General features: G+C 35.1%; 1 long non-coding RNA gene across 1 annotated transcript in view; it reads right to left on the bottom strand.

Moving 5' to 3' along the window:
- The window catches only part of LOC145683325 (uncharacterized), a 366,867-nt gene that overhangs the window by 105,099 nt on the left and 239,057 nt on the right, over positions 1-22,711 (bottom strand). The gene's annotated exons all lie outside the window — the stretch shown is intronic.

Below are 22,711 nucleotides of genomic sequence, written 5' to 3'. Positions count from 1 at the left end.
GCTTTAGAAATTACACTTGCAAGCAAGGTTTTCCATGTGTCACACTCCGTTTGCTTGAAACTTCTTGAGTGAATAAATGAATCAAAAGTAGGACTTATGTGTTTTTTTTTATGTAATCCAATGTGAGGGATGAAGGGGTAAACATCCCCCCTAAAATGCGAACATAGGGTAGTCTGACATTTTTTACCAATTCATATTGCGTTTCAACACTACAATCATACTTAATATTCTGATGCAGTGTGTATTTTCTATCTGGATCTGAAAAGCGGGTATTCGAATTCAGAACCTAGAATTAAGTAGCACTTAAAATCGAATACCTTTATCCAAAGCCGAAAATCATTTACTGGAACTGAGAATCGAGTATCCAGATCCGGATCCGGAATCAAGAATTGGGTACACGGATCCGGAACCAAGTATCAAGTACCTGAATCGATTACCGAACATCGGGTACCCGAATCCGGGATCTAGATTTAAACTAATACATTATTAACTGGGACCCATGTATTTCTGGAGCCGATGCTCTCAACTTCAATTATTTAAATGAGAGAGGACATTATCTTGCGTTTAAGACTAGTAAAAATAAGACATTACAAAATATGAATTTATATAATAACAAGTAAGTTCCGTTTCGAGGCGTCAAACTACGGTAGATGACCAAACTATAAAGATTCAATACTCTAATTTGAATTAGTACATCTATAATGCAGATCACAATAAAGTGAATAGACCAAAGATAGAACCAATTCCTCGGAACCTGAATCCACATCAAAAAGTCCTTAGGCAATAATCAATGCCTTACTTTCTTCAGCTTTATGGTGATAAATATTGAAACAATGATCATTAATTTAAACCACTTCCGTTATGAATAGAGGAACAATGGAGAAGATAGAAACTATTCTTAGAACACTGTATCGACTGAAAAAAGAAGCTGCTTTTCGATATCTCTCACAGTTGCTGTATTTGTAAATCAAATTTAAAACCGGAAGTATCATACTTGTAAATTTCAACTACATGCCGTTATGGTAGAGTTTTGCGAGTTGTATCTTAGAGACAATGTATCGGTTCCAGGACATGTTATTGCTATCTATTACCGCTACTATTCTATTGGTAATAAATGTTGAGACAAACATAGTTAATTTGAACAACCTCCGATTTGTACAGAGGATTAAAGGAGGAGATATAACCTACCTATGGCACTTTAAATCGGTTGCATAAAACCACGTTTCGATATTTCTTACTGTTTTCCTCTATGGACATCAGTATTGAAACCGGAACTAGTAGTACATTTCAACAACTTCCAGTTTTGTTTGAGTGCGGCGGGTTGGGACGATATATTCTGTTGAAACGCTAAATCAATTGCAGAGAACCGTTTGTTGCTATCGACTGTATTAAAGTTTCTATTCTATGCTTAGAAATGTGGAAAATCGGAAATTGTTAATTTTAATAACTTTCGGTTTGAATAGAGGATATTCGGGAACTTATTCCTGGGAAGATGAATTGATTGCAAAGAGCGCATATCAATATCTCTTAACGTTTCTGCCCAATGGAAATCAATATTGAAACCGGAAATAATAATACATTTAAACTTTTCTGGTTTTGATAGCGTGTTGCAAATAGTCAAATTGTGTTTTCCTGAGACGCTGAATAGTTGGCAAAATTACCACTTCTTCCTACATCTTAACGTTTTTGTTCTGTAGCAATAAACCTTGAAACCAGAAAATGCTAATTTTAACAACTTCCGCTTTGAATAGAACATCAATAAAGAAGATGGAACCTCTACTTGGCAGGCTGAATAGATTTCCGAAAGTTACTTCTTGATATGTGTAACCATTTTAGCTCTATCGACATCAGTATTGAAACCGGAAGTAGTGGTAAATTTGAACCACTACCGGGTTTAGTAGAGTGTTGTGGATAGTGATGTAATATTCTCGAATCGTTTATAGAAATTCACTTCTCTCTGTATGTTACAGTTTTAATTCTATAGCGATAAACGTTGAAACCGAAAATATCTCATTTGAACCACTTTCCGTTTGAATAGAGAGATAAAGAAGGAGAAGGAACCTATTCTTGGGACACTGAATCGATTGCAAAAACTACGTTCTCAATATGTTTACCGTTTTTGTTCTGATACTTGTGGACAGATAGACATACAAGAACATTCTATAGTACTTGAAAGGTATGTATAGCATAGTTTGGAAGCCTAAAACATGTGAGTATCGTTTCATAATGTGAAACTAAGACTTCCATACCTATGGGAATTCATTCTCGAAGTTTGTGTACTGCAGCATCTGTAAATACTAGTTGCATAGAAAGAACAAACATAGAACCTCTTGCTTGTACGCCCAATCCGAAAGCTATTACTCATATCTATTACTGATTTTTTCTATGGTAATAAAAGTTGAAACCAAAACTAGTTACTTTCAACCATTTTCAGATTGAATAGAATACTATTTTTCGTCTCTGAGTCGATTGCAAAAAAAAAAAAAAAAAAAAAATCGATCCTTGGTATCTCTTACAGTTTTGCTCTCGAAAATCAGTTTGAAGCCGGAAATAATAGTAAATTACAACTACTTTTGGTTTGAGTACAGTCTTGTGAATGTTGTTCTATTTTGTCTTGAGACACTGAATCGTTAAAAAAAATTATATTCGCTGTTTATACCATGTTTTTTATGTGGTGATGGAAATATAGAATTCGATAGTTTTAACAGCGTCCGGTTTGTGTAGAGCTGAAACAGAGGAGAGGAAAGAGTATCTTAATAGCGGAAATCAGTATTGAAACCACAGGCAATAGTCAGTATAAAGCAGTTTGTTTTTCGTAGAGAATTGTGAATAGTCATGATGTGTCTTGAAGCGCTGAAACGTACGTAAAAAACAGCTCCCATTTATCTGTTACCATTTTCGTTCTATGGTGATAAACGTTGAAACCTTAAATAACTAACTTGAACTATTTCCGGTTTGAATAGAGACTTTACGGAGAGGATAGAAGCTATGTTGATACGCTGAATCGATTGCAAAAAAGGCGTTCTTTATACCTCTTACCGTTTTTGCTGTGATACTCGTCGACAGACGGACGGACAAAGCCTTTCTCTGAGACTTCCGATATTTATGCATAACACAGTTTGAAAATCTAATGGTAACCTGTGTGTGCTTCTGCTGCAAATAGTGTGTTATTAAAAATAGTTTCTAATAGCCTGGTGTCCCACTATCCCCAGGTATCCCAAGTGTTCTTGTATGGTAATAGCCTGGTGTCCCTGGTGTCCCAGAAATTTCGTGAAATGAATCTTATAAAATGTACAATCTTATTATTAACTCATAAATTTGTTATTTTGATGATCTTAAAAACAATAATAAGATTTCTATAACAGACTTGAAATTTTACGATTAACCCTTATATGCATATGCAGGGCCTCGTAGACCCTGTAGGTTTTTATTTTCAAAGCTATTGCAGATATACTCTATCAAAAAAGTAATGTTATTTGTGCATTCTTTTAAATTCTTTTTACATTCATGAGTAGCTTTAGAATATCTTTTACGTTACGTGTAAATCAGTAAAATTTGATTTAATGTACTAACCCCTATAAATGCATATGAAGGGCCTGGGAGGCGCTAATGAAATAATAATGGTGTGTCAATTATTTGATTTTTTTTTACAAATAATATCACTTCTAAATGAAGAAGTTATTTAGTTTCACTACTTATTAGTATTATTATTGTGCTTTTTTTTGCAATTAGTCTTGTTTATAGTTGCTTATTTTATACCCAATTATTGTGCAATACATGTGCAAGCTACCGTCAGTCGCTTGTATATACTCAAGGATATATTTATATAATCTATCAGCCAATTATTTAGCATTTTTCTGCTAACTTATTATCTTGGTCCGAAAAATTAAAGCAAAAAAGACATCAGAATAAAGTATATATATATATATATATATATATATATATATATATATATATATATATGTATGTATGTATGTATGTATATATATATATGAATATATATATATATATATATATATATATATATATATATATATATATATATATATATATATATTCAACCTTATATTCAACCTTTGCTTCACAGGTTCGATTCCCGGTGGGTCACTCGTTCTAGAATGTGTAACACACTATTTCAGGCCAGCCACCCTGAATGGGGTTTTCTTGGGTTCTCCTCATTGACACCAGGCAAATGCCGGGGTGATACCTAACTTATAGGTCCCAGGCCGCTTCCTTCCTTCGCTTTCCAAAGATTGTGTGCTCGCCGATGGATGTCGTCCCTCAGATCGTGACGGGCTAAATGGCCCTAGATGCCGAAAGCCCAGAAATCTAAATCCTAAGATCAACCTTTGCTTTCATACATTACTGTGACAAGGTGTAATTTTCCGTGCCCCGGTTACTTTGGTGTGTAATTTGTGTTAGTGCTCTGTTCCAGCGCAAAATGGCATCTACGCCTAGTTGAAGATCAACTACGAAAAGAGTGTGTGAAGATTTTCCCCGTATTGTAAATGAATGGCTAGATGATAGTGCACTATCGAACAGTAGGAGCGAGAAATCTGAGAATCAAGAATCCAATCATACAGTTAAGCAAGGTAGTGTAACTCATGAATATTTCGATACGTCATCAGGCTTTGAAAGCACCAGTGAGAATGATGCTATTCAAGATTCATCTATTACAGCAGATTTCAGATGAGAAGCGGCATGGCCTTGAGTTGGCTTTACGCGGCGTCCAATTGGCTTTGAGCGGTGTTGACAATTCGCGACAAGCAGTTCTGCACGCTGACTTCTCGCGCTACTGCGAATCTTGACAATAGCAGAGGCGCTTATTAGAAATATTGTATTAGCACATTAACTGCTCACTTTACGAAGTAGAGAAAAGAATTACGAACACATACGTGAAAACTGCATCTTTTTATGACAACTGGTTGTCATGATACACGCTTTGAAAGGTTTCCATATAAAACAATTAGTAAAACGAGCGTTGAGCCCCGTCTAACTTCCAATGGATTTTTCTTCGATTTGGAAATGTAACTCAACTTTTATTAAAGGATAATCAGGGGTGTAACCAACAGGTTGTTCTAGGGGAACATTACTTTCAGGGAGAGGAAAGCTTTTCACGCATTAAAAACAGAACATATGACCTCTTTCAGAATATGAAAGCAAATTTAACTCACCATGTATACTATGCACATATTATGTTTTCTCGATGCTACCTTAACAAAAAACGGATCTTGGCAGTACTGAAGTTGAAAAGCGGATTGTAAGAGATAAATCAACAAGCTATTCATAAGAAAACAAATGCTGTTTCTAGCAGTCTGTTTATCCGACTTTGTGTTTATGTAGGTTAAAATACTAAAGGGAAAAAACTCGAAAAAATATCAACTCAGATATTATTATGCAATAATATAGTAGTGAGAGATCCTGGGGGGACTGAGGGAGCCAGAGCCCCTCATTTTATTTGTAATTGGGCATTATTAGGCATAATTTGAATGCAATTTGTCACAAAATCATCATACATGCTTTCTGCATCTGAATGCACCCCCCCCCAATTTACAGAGAAATCAGCGTCCTTGTAATTAGGTACAGAAACTGTATTGATGATGTTTTCTTTTTTCTTTTTTTTAAAAATCGTATTTTATTATAAACGTTCCTAATTTGCATTAACTATTAAATAAGTTTACTAAACATATACTAGATGAACCTCATTTCGGGGCTGGAAATAATTTGGAAAGTCAAGGCCCTCTTTTCCCCCGTTTCTACACCCTTGAGAATAGTAAGCGATCGAATTAAATAACAAGGCTCTGCAATTTGATTCATTTATATATAAATGAATCAAATTGCATTTATATTCCTGGCGGGAGCTCATGTGGAAGAACAGAAGGTATGGGACATTCGTAATATTGTTTTGAAATTGCCTTCATGCAAGATTCTTCCTTATTCGACAGAAGAAACGCAGTATGATTTTTTTGCTTCGTTTCAATACCTTACGTATGTGTGGCCAATTACGTACTCCTTCTTTACTCCTTTAGCAGGGATGCAAAAGCACCAGGCGTCTGAGTGGTGTCATAAATTATTGTAACCCAAAACAAACTCGACCATATCGCGTTGCTTACGAATCAGATGGATTGTTGTTGTGAGACCTACATCAAGTATAAGAGTATGTTATTATAGGAACAGACATGGAAGCAAAGGAGCTGATTGTGTGTGTAGGAACGCAACTTCTCTTCTAGCGTAAACAGAATTCATCAGTGTCTAGGTTGCTTTCTTTCGTGGTAGTTCATTTGTTCTCCAAAATTATAGTTGACAATGTCTTTAAGGAAACCGAGTACAAGTGCGGAATTTTCTTTAAAAAAAATAAATAAAAGTGCTACGAAGTGAAGCTCGAAGAATTATTTTTTTGTGTTTATAATTTTTGGAACTCATAATAAAAAATTTACAAGAGTCAGATTCAGACAATGGCGAAATATTAATTGACATAGACGATAGTGAAAGTAGTGTTGAAGACGAACGTTTAGCAGTTCCACTGGAATAAGTTAATAATAGGTAGGTTATTCAGTTGCTATATATACTTCTAGGATACACAGCCAAAATCTTTGAGTTTGCTGGAATAGTATATTTACATTGTGAATAATGTTGCCAATGTATGTGTAATAATCTCAACTAGAGGAAGAGCGAGAAGGGAAAGGGGAGTCCGAAATCCGGCAACACCGCGCGGAATATCCCACAGCATTGGCTACTGCCCGTGATGCTTTACATCTGAAAAACACAATAGTGATTCCGATACACATGTTAGTCTAAACGGCACAATTTGAAGCAAAGAGCCCTTTCTGCATGAAGAAATTCAGTACATAATATAATTGTTATCCTGATGTTTCAATGGGGATGAAAACAACACATCCAAAATATGCTTTTGACTGTTTCGTTTGAAAAGAAATCTATCTTTTTGCACGGCACAAACCTCGAGGGAGGAAGGCTAGCCACGTTGAAACGAAAAAAGTGGGAAAATATTAATCTGGACAAAACGAATGCTCTTCTAGGAAATTGTGTTACTACCAGAAGCAGAAAAAAGCTGGGTAGTGCCAAGCAGGGAACAGTCCTCTCTATGAAGTGAAACCCAATTTCAAAGCCACTATGTCTGTCTATTGTTTTGAAGACATAAAGAAAGCCTTACGATTTGACGATAAACGTAATAGACAAATCGCCTTGAAAATGATACACTGTCATCTATTTGTTTGGTGAGAAAAGTATTTTCTGGGAGCAGCAGAAAAGTTATTGTTCCGAGTGAAAAATCGACCGTATATCAATAGCTAGTATCATTTCGATGTAGGAGTGGGTTCGTTCAATATACCTAGGTATGCCAAAAATGCCTTCAAAATGCGGAATAAAAATATTTTGATTGTATGATGTTAAATTATCATAGGCCGTTCATGGTTCTGCATACGTAAGAAGAAAACCAAATGAACCACTTTAAACAAATCTGGATATGAATATGGTTAAAAATTTCTCCAAAACTGTTCCTGGAACTTCACAAAATATTGCCATGGATAATTTGTTTGCTACTGTCGATCTGGCTAGATGTATGCTACAACAACGACTTACGATTGTAGGAACACTAAAGCGAAACAAATGCGACATTCCAATGAAATGAAAGACTAATCTCTTAAAAGAGTAGGTCCCTCAATGTTTATCTTCCTGAATGTTAAAGTACAGTGTGTTTTCTGTATTTTCTACAAATTGTAATAAATATAACATAATTGTAAACATTGTTTAAGAATGTGTATACTTATGAAAATGTCAATTGTTAGTCTATTGTGTACCAAATTAAGCCATGACAAAGCTGCAGTTAGTAATTGGCATCACGTTCCAAATACAATGATTTATACCCTTTGAACAACATACAGGCCTTGAGAGGCCCTGCATACGCATTAGTGTATAATTCCGTAACATGCAGACGAGGGTTAAACTAATGGTCTCACATTGTTTCAGATTCCAATAGTATACATTAAAATCCTATATAATGTATTCAAATTGTTCATGGGTAACAAATATCTACACGATAGGTTTCTGTTGGTGAAAATCTTATTTGTTAGGATAAATTAAATAAACTCATACTTATTCCATAATGCTATATATTCACTGTCGTCAGTTCGATTGTTGAAAATAGGTGCACAGCTCACTAGTAATTTTTTTAAAAACATATTCATCTGGTTTAATTCACGTGACATTTTCTTTCATCAGAAGGATGATAAAGTACTTCATGCAGAATGATAGTAGCCTACTGACCCGTTTTATTTTAAAATATGAAGCTTGTTAAGTACCCCGTTGTGTGTATTAAATAAGAGCTAGTCAAGTCTAAAATTGGGAAATTACTGTGAAATAATTACATGTTTTTTTTTGTTTTCTTTTTGTTTTTACGTTCACAGTTTTATAATTTATTTCCATGTGTGAACATGGAAAATTTCGTTACGTTAATCCAGCAAGAACAGGCAAAGAACGATGAATTAACGTCAATGCTAGAAGTTAGGCGAGTACATCAGCGCCTAGAAGTCCTCAACGATAGGCCTCTTAATGGTCATCTTGATTTGAACCGTTATGTTGATGTTTCCTGCATAATATTTAGAGGATTGGTTGATGTAATCGCAAACTATTTTACCTTTCTCAAATTAGCCTGCTATATATGCAACATACGAGTAAAATTTTATTGGTTAAAATCAACTTATAGTTCAATAACGGCTAAATGTAACTCTTTCTTAACTGCTGTAACAGAGAAGGATCCTTTTCGAAAGCTGAACATAATAATTTTAAGTTTGATTCAATTGCTTAATCCGAAAAGCATTTTAGTTACATATGATGTGTTCATAGTTGTATATTATCTTTCTAAGGTTTACACGCTAGCCTTTTGATTGGTGAAGTGTGGAAGGCTTTTTTCTGGAAGAAGCAACTAGTGATATGCCTGGTGTTAGTATGTTTAACGGCATCACGTTTTTCAAATAATTTGATGTAAATACAAGATGTTTCTATTGCGAGAATTGGTAAAGAGCAAACTGGTGTAAGATAACCTACATCATCGTCTTCCGATAACATGCTTCGTGTTCCAAGAAAGTATTTTGCACCGTCGGTAGCCAGCTGTGACATACCACTCAACGTTGAGCAAAGTTTTTCATGAAAATTGACTTCTTAGTGGTCAATTTGACTTTACATTTTGCGTTAATCTTTTGCACTTGTATACACTTGGAATATAAATAGCTATTATCTTGTTATAAGCTTATCCATATACATGTACTGTTTTATGTCTTGAGCTTAATTTTATTTCCTAATTTATCTACTCATATTTGTAGATTTTTTTTAAGTTTACATGACACGATCTTTTGAAAACCTTAACAAATACGGTTCTTTTAAAGGTTTCGACACTTTATGCTAATCTGTTGGATTTTGCATAGGCTTTGAAGATTATTAACATAACCAAAAGAGTTTATTTCGATCACAAAGAGTCTACTTTACTTGTGTCAGCTTAGTCTGCATGTATATACATTCTTCACGTCTTGAGTTTATTTCATTTACTAAATCAAGTTACTTTTATTGGCGATTGTTTATAATATATTGATATACTGTATTTTTTTATTTAAGTTTAGGTGACTCGGACGGCTAATTTATTAATCTTCCTACTTTGAACTTGCTTGTGTTTACTAATTTAAATATCACAAACTACACTAATAATAAGCTTATAGAGAACAGCCCCTTGTTTTCGGTTCAGATAACAAATCTTTAGACTAGTGCAATAGTCAAGGCTCATTTTCAGAACTCGGAACTGACTTTATTTGTCTGACATGACTGCAATTGTCTAAAGACAGTTTTTCACATTGTTATGTGTACATTTTAGATTGGTTAGTTGATCAAGAAGAAGTTAGCGTTTCTTTAAGCGGCGAGGCTGTAAGAATCATGAATTTGCAGCTTAACGTTGGATCTGAACCGAATAAGCTCTCACCAAAAATCGAACCCAGATCTCCGGCGTCACAGATGCCTACACTAACCATTAGGGTATTGCAAAAAAAATTTTTTTTCGAATGTTTATTGTGCCCCCCTACCATATTGTTACAATTACTGAGACAAAATTGTGTGCTAATTTTCAGGTCTGTAGGCCACGTTTTGACCCCCGCCCACCTCAAAAATAGTTTTCAGTAGAAAGCGCACATACATAACACGAAGTAATTTTTTCCATGTTTTTGCTTTTTTCTTTACAGATTATAACCAAGAAAGAAATGAGTAAAAGTATGGAAAAAGAACCACCCCAGGACGCGGTTCCTCCAATTTCATCCACACCAGACCGACCAGTGCTTCGAAAGGATAACAAACAAATGTCTGAAGCATGGCTCTTAGGTAATTTACTTCAAGATTTGACCCCGAGAAAAGGATCTCAACTGCCCACCAATGGGGATGTGCTTTGCTACTTTCTTTTCTCAATCGTGGACCCATGCAGAAAGATAAAAAAAGATGATCTTATAAAACACGTTATTCTGAAGGCTGAACAATTTTGGGAACTTTCTGGCATTCCTATCACTGCTATCAAATCGGGTCATTCCAAAGCAAAACTCGATAAATTAATTGGGCAATACGAGAATCTGCGAAAACATAAGACAAGAAAGAACTTCCCAGCTGAGTGTGAAAGGTTTCTCAAATCTCTTCGTCTACTCTTTGACATAGGGCACGACAATGCTATTTCTATTATCGAACGTGACAGATGTAGAACTAGGAAAATGGTTTTGGAAGATGTGCACTTCTTAGAAGATCAACGAACATGTCGGAAAATGGAATTAGGTGGTCTTGACAAGACACATTTTGCGAAGTTATGAGGAAATTATTTCATCATGAAAAGGAAATTGAGCGTGCTGCGAGGGAGAAGCGTCGCCAAGAAGAAGCTTCAACAAAGATAAGCACAAATACTATCCTGGAACTTGATGAGATTGATGGCCTTGATTCAAGTGATTTGGATAGCTTGGAAGTTGGACCTGAACCAACTGACGATCCTCTGTTTGAATTTCCATCAACAAGCAATGGCGCAGCTGGTACAGGTACTGTTCGTAGAAAAAGTGCATTGATTGATTTGAAACTACCCAGAAATCCATTTACAAGCCATATCATATCAACTACGGTCTTAATCTGTCAAGTGGTCAATGAGCAGCATTCATGGGAACAGTTCTTACAGAAGGAGGAGTTCCATAGGAAAAAGCTACTTTTTCAATTAAAAGTACATGGACAGCAGGTAAAGAAGTTAGGAAATCACTAGCGCAAACAATTAAGACTACGTTCATAGCACCGAAGCACTCAACACTACATTGGTAAATTGGTTCCAGACATCAAAAAAGAAAACAAAGAAAGATTAGCGATTCTGGTATCTGGCATCCTAGACTGTGAAGGCGGCAAAATTCTTGGTAAAATCCCAGTAATTACAAACACAACAGGTGAAGAACAAGCAAGAGCTACGTTTTCCCTTGCAAATGAGTGGAATGTTTCAGATAATGTAAGATCCCTTGTTTTTGAGACTACAGCTTCGAACTCAGGATGGAAAAGTGGAGCTTGTGTTCGGTTGGAAAATCTCTTTGACAAGAAATTGTTTATGTTAGCTTGTCGGCATCATATATTTGAAATAATCCTAAGTTCTGTTCACAAAGAATTGTTTGGTGCAACATCAGGTCCTGAAAATTCAATTCAGAGACTCTATTTGGTCAACTATTAACACAGAAGCTGGTTTTAGGATCCTGGAAATCAAAGACAGGAGTCTGAAACTCACTATGAAAAATTTTAAACAAGCACTAAAGAGAATACTTTCTACTTCAAATGAAAATTACTTGCTACCTCGTGGTGAGACACCTGAAAGAGGAATACACTGGCTGGGACCAGGTGCAGCGCATTATGCTCGATGGATGTCATCCATTTTGTATCCTGCAAAGATGTTTGCTTTCAGTGCTCAAGCAGGATATGACAAGAACATGATTAGTAAACTGGAAGCACTATGTAAATTTAATGCCCTATTCTACGGTGTAAACTGCCTCTCTTATCCATTGGGGCCGATGCAGCGTATAATAATCTCAACCTATAGCAAGACTTGAACAAGTATTGCAAGAATGATCCACAAGTTGCAAATGCAGCCATAAAAGCCATGGAAAGGCACTTCTGGTATTTAACCGAAGGATGTGTTGTGTTTACTCTATTTTCGAACATACTTTCCTCTTCAGAACCACAACAGATAGCTCGAACATTGCTCCTAATTCCTCGGCCAAAGATGTTTAGAAGGAGCCATCCAATTTTTCCTATTCTTAGCCAAAGTACAAAACTATCATCCCTTATTGAGCCTAAATACTGGTTTTTGTTCCACAGCATGGGAATTGACGACAACGAGCTAGGAAAACCTGTTAGTGAGTGGCACAATGTTCCCGATTACAAAGAAGCTGAGATACATATGTGCGGCATGTCAAAGTGGTGAATGATCTGTCGGAACGGGCTGTGAAACTAATCCAAGACTTCTCAACTAGTGTTACCAATGATGAAACACACAAACAGTTTTTACTGCACGTGGTCGAATATCACCGCAAACAAATTTCTAGCTTTCGAAAAGAGACATTAAAGAAATTGACATTCTCCTCCACAAAACCTTAAACCAAGTCATTGCAAAAACAAAATTAAGAAAATTTAGCAAAAATCCTTCTATCGCAAAAATCTTTTCTCTTGAAAATGGAATCTAAAGTAAAAAATGAAAATTTATAATTTCAAGATATTTAATGTTCATAAGGATATATGTATAAGTTAAGTGAATAGTCAATCGTTGTTGGGCGGGGGTCAAAACATCACCAAATGACCTAAAATTTGGTATGCATTCAGATTTTGCCAGTTGAAACAACATAGGAGGCGGGCACCATAGAATTTTTAAACTTTCAATTTTCCCATACTTACATGCAATGCCCTACTAACCATACAACCACGAGAAAGTTGATTTTGTTGACAAGTTAATAGATTGAAGTGTAAGTTATCTTCATGAAGATTACCATGTGTAGTGATAGAGTGGATTATTCCAAACCTCGAAAGCTTAAAGCTCATGACTGATGATGTTCCCCACAAGACGAAATTTCGGGACATTTTACTTGGAATAGTGTCGCGAAAATGCTTCTCAAAATTGTCACTAAAATTGTCTCGTCTCGTAAGTGATATTAGTGACCGGCAATCATAAGAATTTTTCACTACATAATCTCTTTATTTTATCAAGAAATACATGAATTATACCAAATAATAAGGCCATTTTGACTTTCTCTTCATCTCTGGCTGTCTTAAATAGAAACATTAAAATTGTGTGAAACCTCATGAAATTATATGAAGTTTGATGTGCTAAACTCCCTTAAGTCTACTTTGAATGAGAGGAGAGCAACAAATCATTATACATATTCTTATATACACATAAATAAGACATAATACACAATACATACTCTTTTAACATATTTATTCTTAACCTTGTTGTCCAAGGATAGTATTTCTACCCTTCTTTTCACTCTTCTTTCATTTTTTCTTTCGAAGTGAACTAAACGGAGTTAAGCACAGCAGGCCTCACATATGAAGTCTCATTTTTGTTTTTCAGCTATATCTCAGTTATGCTTGCAAAGAAAATGTTTTCAATAGGGAAGTGATGGAGATGAAATGTTCAAAACGTAAAAATATGATCAAATGTTAATGAGGGATGAGGGTCAATCAGAAGCGGGTGTCTTAACTTTGAAATTTATTTTAAAAGTATCTGTACTTAACACCTAAGCGGAGTTCCTTGCTCAATATTGAGCATAACTTTCCGTAAAATTGATACCAGCACACCACATGAATCAAGCTCAAAAAGCTGGAAACGTAAATGAGAAAAATCCTTTCCGAGTGTATTTCCCTTTGTAACGATTATAACTTATAGTTCTGATATTTAACACGTTACATTTAGCCCACAATTCGTGCAGATTTTAAAGTTGTCAACACATTCAATAATACTTCAAATCAGACACATCACTTATATTATTATTACCTTTTATTACTCTTTTCACAACTCTATTAATAATAGATTTCTTCTTCGGTTGTCGCAGCAACATTTTTAATTAAAAAAACTATTTACTATTACGGTAACTATGGTTAGAGTTTTTGCACTTAAAACCAACATATATCAGCTCTCTTTTTTTCATCTACTCAACAGATTGAGTTCTTTTATGCACTGTTGCTCCAAATAAGTACAAGTAAATGGACGTAACTTATCACATGGATATACAACATCGTTATACCTTGGACTAGTTGTGGACAAAACAGGATTCTGCGAAACAAGAAATACTATTTTGCCAAACATGGCTGACAATTTAGGTATTCGAGCAAAACAGAAATCGGCCAGTTAGGAAGACATAGTGTATTTTTGTTGTGGTTGCAATTAGGGGGAAAATAATTGAATTCATTAAACTATCTATCTATCTATCTATCTATCTATCTATCTATCTATCTATCTATCTATCTATCTATCTATCTATCTATCTATCTATCTATCTATCTATCTATCTATATACATATCTATCTATCTATATATATAAACAAACCAACAACCTTCCTAGATGTAAAATGCTCACGAAAGTTTGAATGCATATTATTTCAGTTTTCCATTAAGCCTAGCATATGGTATCGAAATCAGTTAGGGAAAAGTATTAATTTGCGATCTTAGAAAATGAAATGTTTAAATGTATACTCCTAACATTGTAAAATTTATATGAAATATGATATATGTTATTTCTTCTAAAGTTCCCAATATGAACTATTGCTTAGAATTGGCATAAGATAGGAGCAAGGGAGACAATGTACCTATAAATTTAAGAACAAATTTCGTGATTCCGTAAAAAAAAATCGTCACGAGCTATCACGAAAGATAAGAATTACTCTAGTTACTTGTTGATAAAATTTCTCAAGGCTAAGATACTGAAAGCAGGAACTTCAATAAAATATTTCGCTCCCATTTACAATGGTACGACTAATTTTATTACTAGAAATTTTCTTTGTTCAAGGAAAGTGCAAAACTAAATTCAATGTATTGATTCCTTGTATTCCTTGTATTGATAATGGAAAAGGCAGAGGCAACGTCTCCAAATCTTTCCTCCTTCTACTCGTGTCCTGTTTAAGACTTCAATACATCTTATGTATTGTACTAAAGAAATGTTATTCTTTATTATGTAACTTTAGAGGCGACTTCAGAAACATAAGAATATTAGTTACCTTAGTTAATTTAAGATAAATTACAATTGATGGACTTCTCCATAATCTGAGAAAATATAGAAAGATTTTTCTTTTTCTTTTTTGCAGAAATGGTGATTTTTCGTTTCACTTCAAACTTAGCAGACAAACAATGTATCAAATTTTATTACCTTCGAAGATTTGAGGAACCTACGGCTTCAAAGAAGCTGAAACAAGAGACCGCGACTGCTTCCTATGCTGCGGTATGCTTTTGTTATCTTTCAAAGTTTTATTCAATTTGATATAAACATTCGATATAAACATGGTGAACATGTAACGGATACCGTTAAGTCCACAGATGTAAGATGAACAGATTACAAGTAGTACGATGATAATTTATTTTCAAACTTAATACTAAATAAAATATTCCATAAAAGCGCCGCGGTGACTTAGTGGTTGAGCGATCATCTCTGATGTATGGAGTCCTTAGTTAGATCCCAGCTCGCTCCATTCAACTTTGTAGTGGACAAACACCGCATTCGTGAGTTTTCTCGTAGTTCTCCTGCTTCCTCTCACTTTTTTCATTCCACAATTTAGCCGGTATATCCATGGAACGTAAAATTTAAAAATTTTAAACTATTTCATAAATTGAAATTTTACTTATGATTAGTGTGATGAACAATTGCGTCAAACCTAGAGGTCCTTGTGACTATATAATCAGCTTACGCACCATTGCCGCATGAACTCTGGGTTTGATTTCTAATAGGAACTCATATGGTTCGTATCCACGTCAGGCTTTAAGTCCACGTCTTATATATATCTATCCCTCACTGCTGAAAAAGACGCTAAATCCCAATCAAACCAACCAGTGCTGTGCATATGTAAAAATCAGAAGGTTATTAATGAGTCACTTGTAGCACAAATCTCTCAAGATCAAGACGGGATCAAATAGTTAAACCCAGTAACGAAGCCAATTGGGTGGAACGCACTGAGATGGCTAAGCCTTGTCTTCGATTGCCTTGCCCGCCAAGATATTTGTATCTTAATGCCGGTTTATAACAAAATCTCTGCCCCTCCATTTCAGCAACACAAAAAATGTAAGTTGGCGTCGCCACTTACTGTATCATTACTGCAACAAGATATAAATGGAACTTTAAAAGTTGTTTCATAATCAGGAATGAGAACTGGATGGAAGGCAATTTTATGGAAAAGCCGGTCTACCATTTTCCTCAAATCAACTAAGCTAGATTTGAATATAACATGTCTTTTGCGTTAAACAGGTCAGAAATTGAGGTATCATAAATCTCATTATTATTACTCTTTGCGTGCTCATCAACCATTGATGTGACCAGAAATATTCGATTGAAAATTTGCCATAAGTCGTTCGAACTATCACAGAAAATCAAATAATAATAATAATGATAATAATAATAACAATAATAAAATAATAATAATAATAATAATAATAATAATAATAATAATAATAATATTTTTCATATTGTGAAAAAATATAGTCATTCTTCCTTTGGCCCTGTCTCTGTCCATAAACGTGTTTCTTTCCCATCTGTAATTATATTCCAAATACAAGATTCTAAAATTCTTTCATTCAATTATTCTTCTTTTCAATTGAACTCGGCAATTCGATTATAGGTTTCGTACTTTATATAAAAACTAGCCTTCCGCTAGCTGGAGACTTCGATCCCAGATTCCCGTATTTGTTCGGCCTACGACTTCGCACCATTCATATCCCTAATATATAAGGTTATTCAAAATAAGTGTAACAAGATAATATCTAACGAACTATACATCACATAAGAAACATATTAAGAGTCAATGTACAATACAGGGGGGCCTAAAAATGAGTCGAACACGAGGTTCCTCCGCCCCCAATGGAAGGGGATGAACGTGAAAGTTTCAAACGGGAACAAAGTTCGAGTAATACCTTGTTCTAAAGAGCTTGGAAAATTGAACAATTTTTGTAAGAAAGAATTTTCGAGATAAAACACCCTTTTCAAGATGGCCCCCAAAATGGTCCTGTATCATAAAATTTCCAGTACATATAAATCTGAAACGGCTAAGTAGAAAACGGTGAAACAAGAAATGAAAAAGGAAAAAGCCATTGGCAAACTGGAATTTTATTGTTTAGGTGTCTCCAGAGCGTCCATCATGTGGCTCCAGGACGAACTTGAAAATTTCAAATGGGAATATAGGTTGAGTGGTATCTTGTTTGATAGATAGCGGAAAGCCAAATAGCTTAGTACAAAATTTGTTTTCATTTCGTTTAAGCCTGCTTAAAAATGGCCACATTCATATACGATGTGCAGTGTTCAAATTGAGTGTTACACACGCCAATATCCCGCGAAATATGCATCAAATATGTAAAGTGTTGACAGTCAATATACAATACAGGCGGTCTAAAATATGGGTTGAACACGAGGTTCCCCCGCCACCCATTTTGGAGCGAGAGGTGTACGTGGAATTTTTAAATGGCAATATAGGGCGAGTTCTGCTTTCTTTAATGATTCATGAAATACCAAACAGCTTAGTACAAAATAAGGACCTAGTGTATGCCACATTTTTTAGGCCTGTCTGTATTGTACATTGACTCGTTAAGCTGGATCGTTAGGGTAAAACTTTCTCACTAGATGGCAGAGCACATTGCGATCCATGTGATGTTGCAACATGAGTTACGGATAGAAAAGTGCGTTGCCTCGATCACATTTTATACATGATTTACTACGAAGAGAAACGAGAGCTTTTATTTCCATTTTACTCAATGCTGCCTGCTTCAAAATATGAAAATTAATTATATTCTTTGACCAAAAGTGACTTTTTCAAATCTCGAACCTTATACGTTTATTTCTCTCAAACTAGATGTTTTACGGTGAAGATTAAGAATACGTATACTAATACAAAATCATTATATAAATTTCATCTTTTGGACAAAACAGACTCTCAGTACGCTCAAATGATATTTTATAAGCGTAGTTCCAATCCTTGATGTAGGCCTAGCTGTAATTAATCATTATGGTTAAAATCCCAGCATTTCTGGTCAAAGTAGAACTCAATTTGCATTTAGGGGATAATTATATCCTTTTTATGGTAATAGTTTATAAGAACCCGTTAGTGAAACGTTAGATATTTATTTATAACTATATGCTTCTATGGCGCAGATTAAGAATATGTGTACAAATACAAAAGCTTTACCTCGGTACATAGGGCGAAACAGATTCTTAGTACGTTCAAAAATGGTATTCTATAAGCGAATTTGCAATCCTCGGAGCTTCTTTAGTTTAGTGGTTTAAATATCATGGCTAATATTCCAGCGCTTTCTGGGGACAATTCGACTATACTCAATTTAGGGGATAACTAAAACTACTTCTGTGGTAAAATGTTTTAAAGCAAATGATATTATCTATTTATCTATAAGAAGATGTTTCAAAGGTGAAAATTAAGAATACAAATACAAAACAATTACACAAATTCGATCTTTTCAACAAAACAAACTTGGTTCCTTAAATCTTGGTATTTTGTAAGTTGTACTCCCGCGTAGATATTTTGTAAATTGTGTTTCCAGCGTATTTATTTTGTAACTTGAATTCCATAGTGCAACTTTACTTTAGAAGGTATAATCATCATGGCTAAAATTCCAGCGTTTTCTGAATCAAATTGTGCTTAAACTGCGTTAATTAAACACTGGCACCAAGTTTTACAAGGTTGCTTACTTACACAGGCAGACTTTTCCCACAATCGAGTTGAAATGCGGAATCTGAGACTTATAGGGCCTTATGCAAGTAGTTTTTAGGTATGGTTTGCGTCATATTAAAGACCTGACTACTGAAGGAAACATATGTTAGTCGAAGTCTTTGGTATGGCACTATGATTGTCTCCGCATAAGGCCCATAGCGAGTAAAGCTACGCGATTACCACGGGTCTTAGGGTGCCGAAGGCGCTATTTGAACTTTTCTACTTTAATATTCCACGATTCTACATTGAATCTAAAAGGAGCAGTGATGACGATTATCGAATGGTGGACTGGAGGAAGTGGGAAAACACCGAGGAAATCCACGAAACATAAAGTCCTCTTGGGAGAAGTGGGAACGAACCAGCGATCTCATGCGCCCGATGTGATATATCTACAGAGCTATTTACAGCTAATTTTATGCAAATCTACTAATATATTTAAACTAATTCATTTCTTCAAGTGTTTTGTAACTTGCTTTTGCACCTTTATTGTTGTACTTCATATATCACATGATCTTCAGCAATAACAAGCTCAGGTATGAATATTTTAATTCTTGTTTATAGTGGACATATATTCAAAACAGTTTCACGCTATCTTTCAGTACTGGTTAATACTTCATACTATGCACACCTAAAAATAATATCAGTTCCAAATAAGAATACCTTTCTTCCACAAACACCTGCAAGATTTTCCCAAGGGCGGGAAGGGTCAAAGAACGACATACTTTGATGCGCATAACGCTTAATGCAAAAGAATTATTATTGAGGCATATTGCATAACTTTGTGGACTACGTTAAATAGGCCTATACCAAATATTGTAAAGGGGGTAGCCAAATACACCGTTTGTTGCACCACTTCATCAGATTGCAACTTCTTTCTCTCTAATGTTCATTTAAGAGAAACAAGTATGTGAAAACCACTGACGAGAGATTCGGTACTCAAGATGGGGACATATAGCCTATATGCTGATGTCCCCATTAACCCTGCCTCCATTCATTCATGCGGTACTCAAGGTAAATGGGGTAGACGCTCGCAATGAAGATTTTCAATGACCGTTGCCATTGTACAGGCAGTAGTATGAGGCCGAGTATTGTTATGTTGTAGAAAAAAGTTTGTTGTCAGAAGTCTGCGTCACTTCGTGTAGCAGGCTTAGGATCTTTTTAGAGATGAGAGTACAACGTATTATTGATTATGCATTCCCTAGGCTCTAGTGTTGCAAAATGACGCCCTTTGGGTTCCAGAAGAAAGTACTAACTTACCTGTAGATGACTATTCCCGATTATGGATACTGCCATTGCATGCTCGTTCTCTTTTTTCCAGAATGTAATAGTGAACCCGTATTTTATACCTAATAACTAATCTCTTTTCAAAGTCACTACCTTCTCGTTTGCGGCGTGGCAAAATCTTGTCACACATCAACACATCGCTGCTTCAGTTCGTCTATCAGCCAGCGTGATATCATCGTGGCGCACACATTACGAAATCTGAGCACAGAGGGGATAACCTTACAAATCGAATTGTGACTTATGCCAATGATTGTAGCTGCTTCACCCAGTCACACTTATCACACTTTCAATTTACATTGGGAAAAGACGGTAAACTATAACATGCAATTATTTTTGTTGGTATAGATTCACGGTCGCAATCATCGGTTAGCTTTCCGCTCCTTTTTCTTATGTTGAAACCGCATGTGGTAAACGTATCACTTATGGTTACAATATAGAATCAATAACAGCTAGACACAGAGCACTCACTTTCTGATCGGTGAGGTTTTTGACTGGATCACAGCTCGCGCCGAGTGAGTTTTGTAGTGGACAAGCCATATGTGTGGGTTTCCTCCCGGTCCCTCCCTTTCTTTCATTCAACCGTTTCATTCGTTGTCATAACAGCCATCTATTTTCCCTTCGGAGCATAATGATACGTAAGTAGGAACGTGAAGTTTTCGTTTATCGATAACATCGAAAACTTGAAAAAGGCAAAGTAAAGTATATGCAGATACATAAATATATATTGGAAGGCCATTTTTGGTGTCTCTAAATCATTGCGCAATTGCACAAAGCACCGAAATTCATTGCACAAAGCTATACATTCGCGAAATCACCATGTTGGGCCGTAATAGTAATAAAATAACACAAGTTTCCTGTGCAATAAAATGTGATTCACAGAAGACCATCAGTCCTGTTATTTTTAGACCGGCAGGTTAGTGAAAGTTTGCCCCTGAGATTTTGCTGCCTTTGCTGATGAAGCAATATCTTTGCCAGTTCCCAACGTTGATTCTGAAAGATATTTTTTAGAATAAAACTCCGTAGTTACGGTAAGGAGGCAAAACCTTAAAAACGAAAATGTGGAAATATTGATAATTTTGTTCCTTAGAAAATATGAAACATTGAAGAAACTATAAATTCGCCATTATGTGAAAATGTTTGTTGATAATGGTATGAATTGCGTTTTAAATAAGTATATTCTGAATTAATTTTTTGAAGTGAATAAAATGTTAACAAACACTATGCTATAAATTGCGTTTAAGAAAAGTAGGCCCTATATTGTAAATTGATTGTTTTTTTGAACTTAAAAAATGTTAAGAAACACTGCATTGTGGTTGTAGAAAAGTATAATTTATTCTTTTAAATTTAAGATATCATTTAAGACTATTCGTTTAGTTTTAAAATTATATTTTCTTTTAACCCTTAAGTACTATGGACGAAAATAATCACGTAACTACTATGGAACGGTCTGTCAGACCGCATTGTTGTTTCACATTTTCTGAGTAGTAGTTTTATTGCATATTTTTCAAAATGATATTCTACATATCTTAGTGGCTTATAGAAAAATAAAACATAGTAATTTCACGATGTTAAAAAAATGTTTATATTTTTAAATCAATGAGAAAGAGAACATAGTCAAAATTTGCAACAATGCTTTCGTTGTTATTCTAAAATTGTAATTGTTGAAATATTCAATTTTTTCTCCGTTTCTATGTAGTCAAAATAACAATAATTTAAAACACACTCTTATTATAGATGCACTGAGAATAAAAAATATAGTAAAAACGGTGAAACAAACATGAAATTTTAGCTTTTTAAAACTTACAGGAAGGTACTATTATAGTTATACTCTTTCATTTTTTGTAATGAAAAGGTAATAAACAAAACTTATTTTTAGTTCTTATATGATGGAGAAACTAAAGAAAATACGTTTTGCCGGTAAAGAAAGTACCGCACTAACTTTGCTGCCAGCATGCACTTTCTTCAGGTAGACACTTATATATTTTTTTCTGCACTGCAAGGAAATCGGTACCCCACACCGCTGACACGAGTTAATATCTTTGGTTTCAGCTTATAACTCAGTGGACAGAACACTATGTTTTCCTCTTCAACTCCTTGGGCGCTATGGTAGGAAACTCACTTTCAAGCTGTAGTATGCTCAGGATTGAAAAACTCAGCTCTCGTGGCAGATGTCCGATGAACAATCTACGTTCTATGCGAGGCCTAACAAATTCTTTTGCTAACGTTTTCATGAAATCAAGTCTTGTCATCACTGCGGAATTAGCGTAGACTTGATGCAAGAGATACGCATTGAGACCACACGCAACATCCACCAGCATAAAGAAAATTGTCAATGGCTATCGTCTTATTCGACGACTTGATGTGTAATCTGTACATTTTTTGTCTAGAGTATACACTTCGCCTTTACTCATGTTATAAAATGTGATTAATTCAGGTTTTTTTAGTCTCTGGGTCT

The sequence above is a fragment of the Thermobia domestica genome, chromosome 4, assembly GCF_964235325.1.
Source record: "Thermobia domestica chromosome 4, izTheDome1.hap1.1, whole genome shotgun sequence".
NCBI lineage: Eukaryota > Metazoa > Arthropoda > Insecta > Zygentoma > Lepismatidae > Thermobia > Thermobia domestica.
Note: the sequence above shows the minus strand (reverse complement) of the source record. Positions and strands in the feature narration are given on the sequence as shown.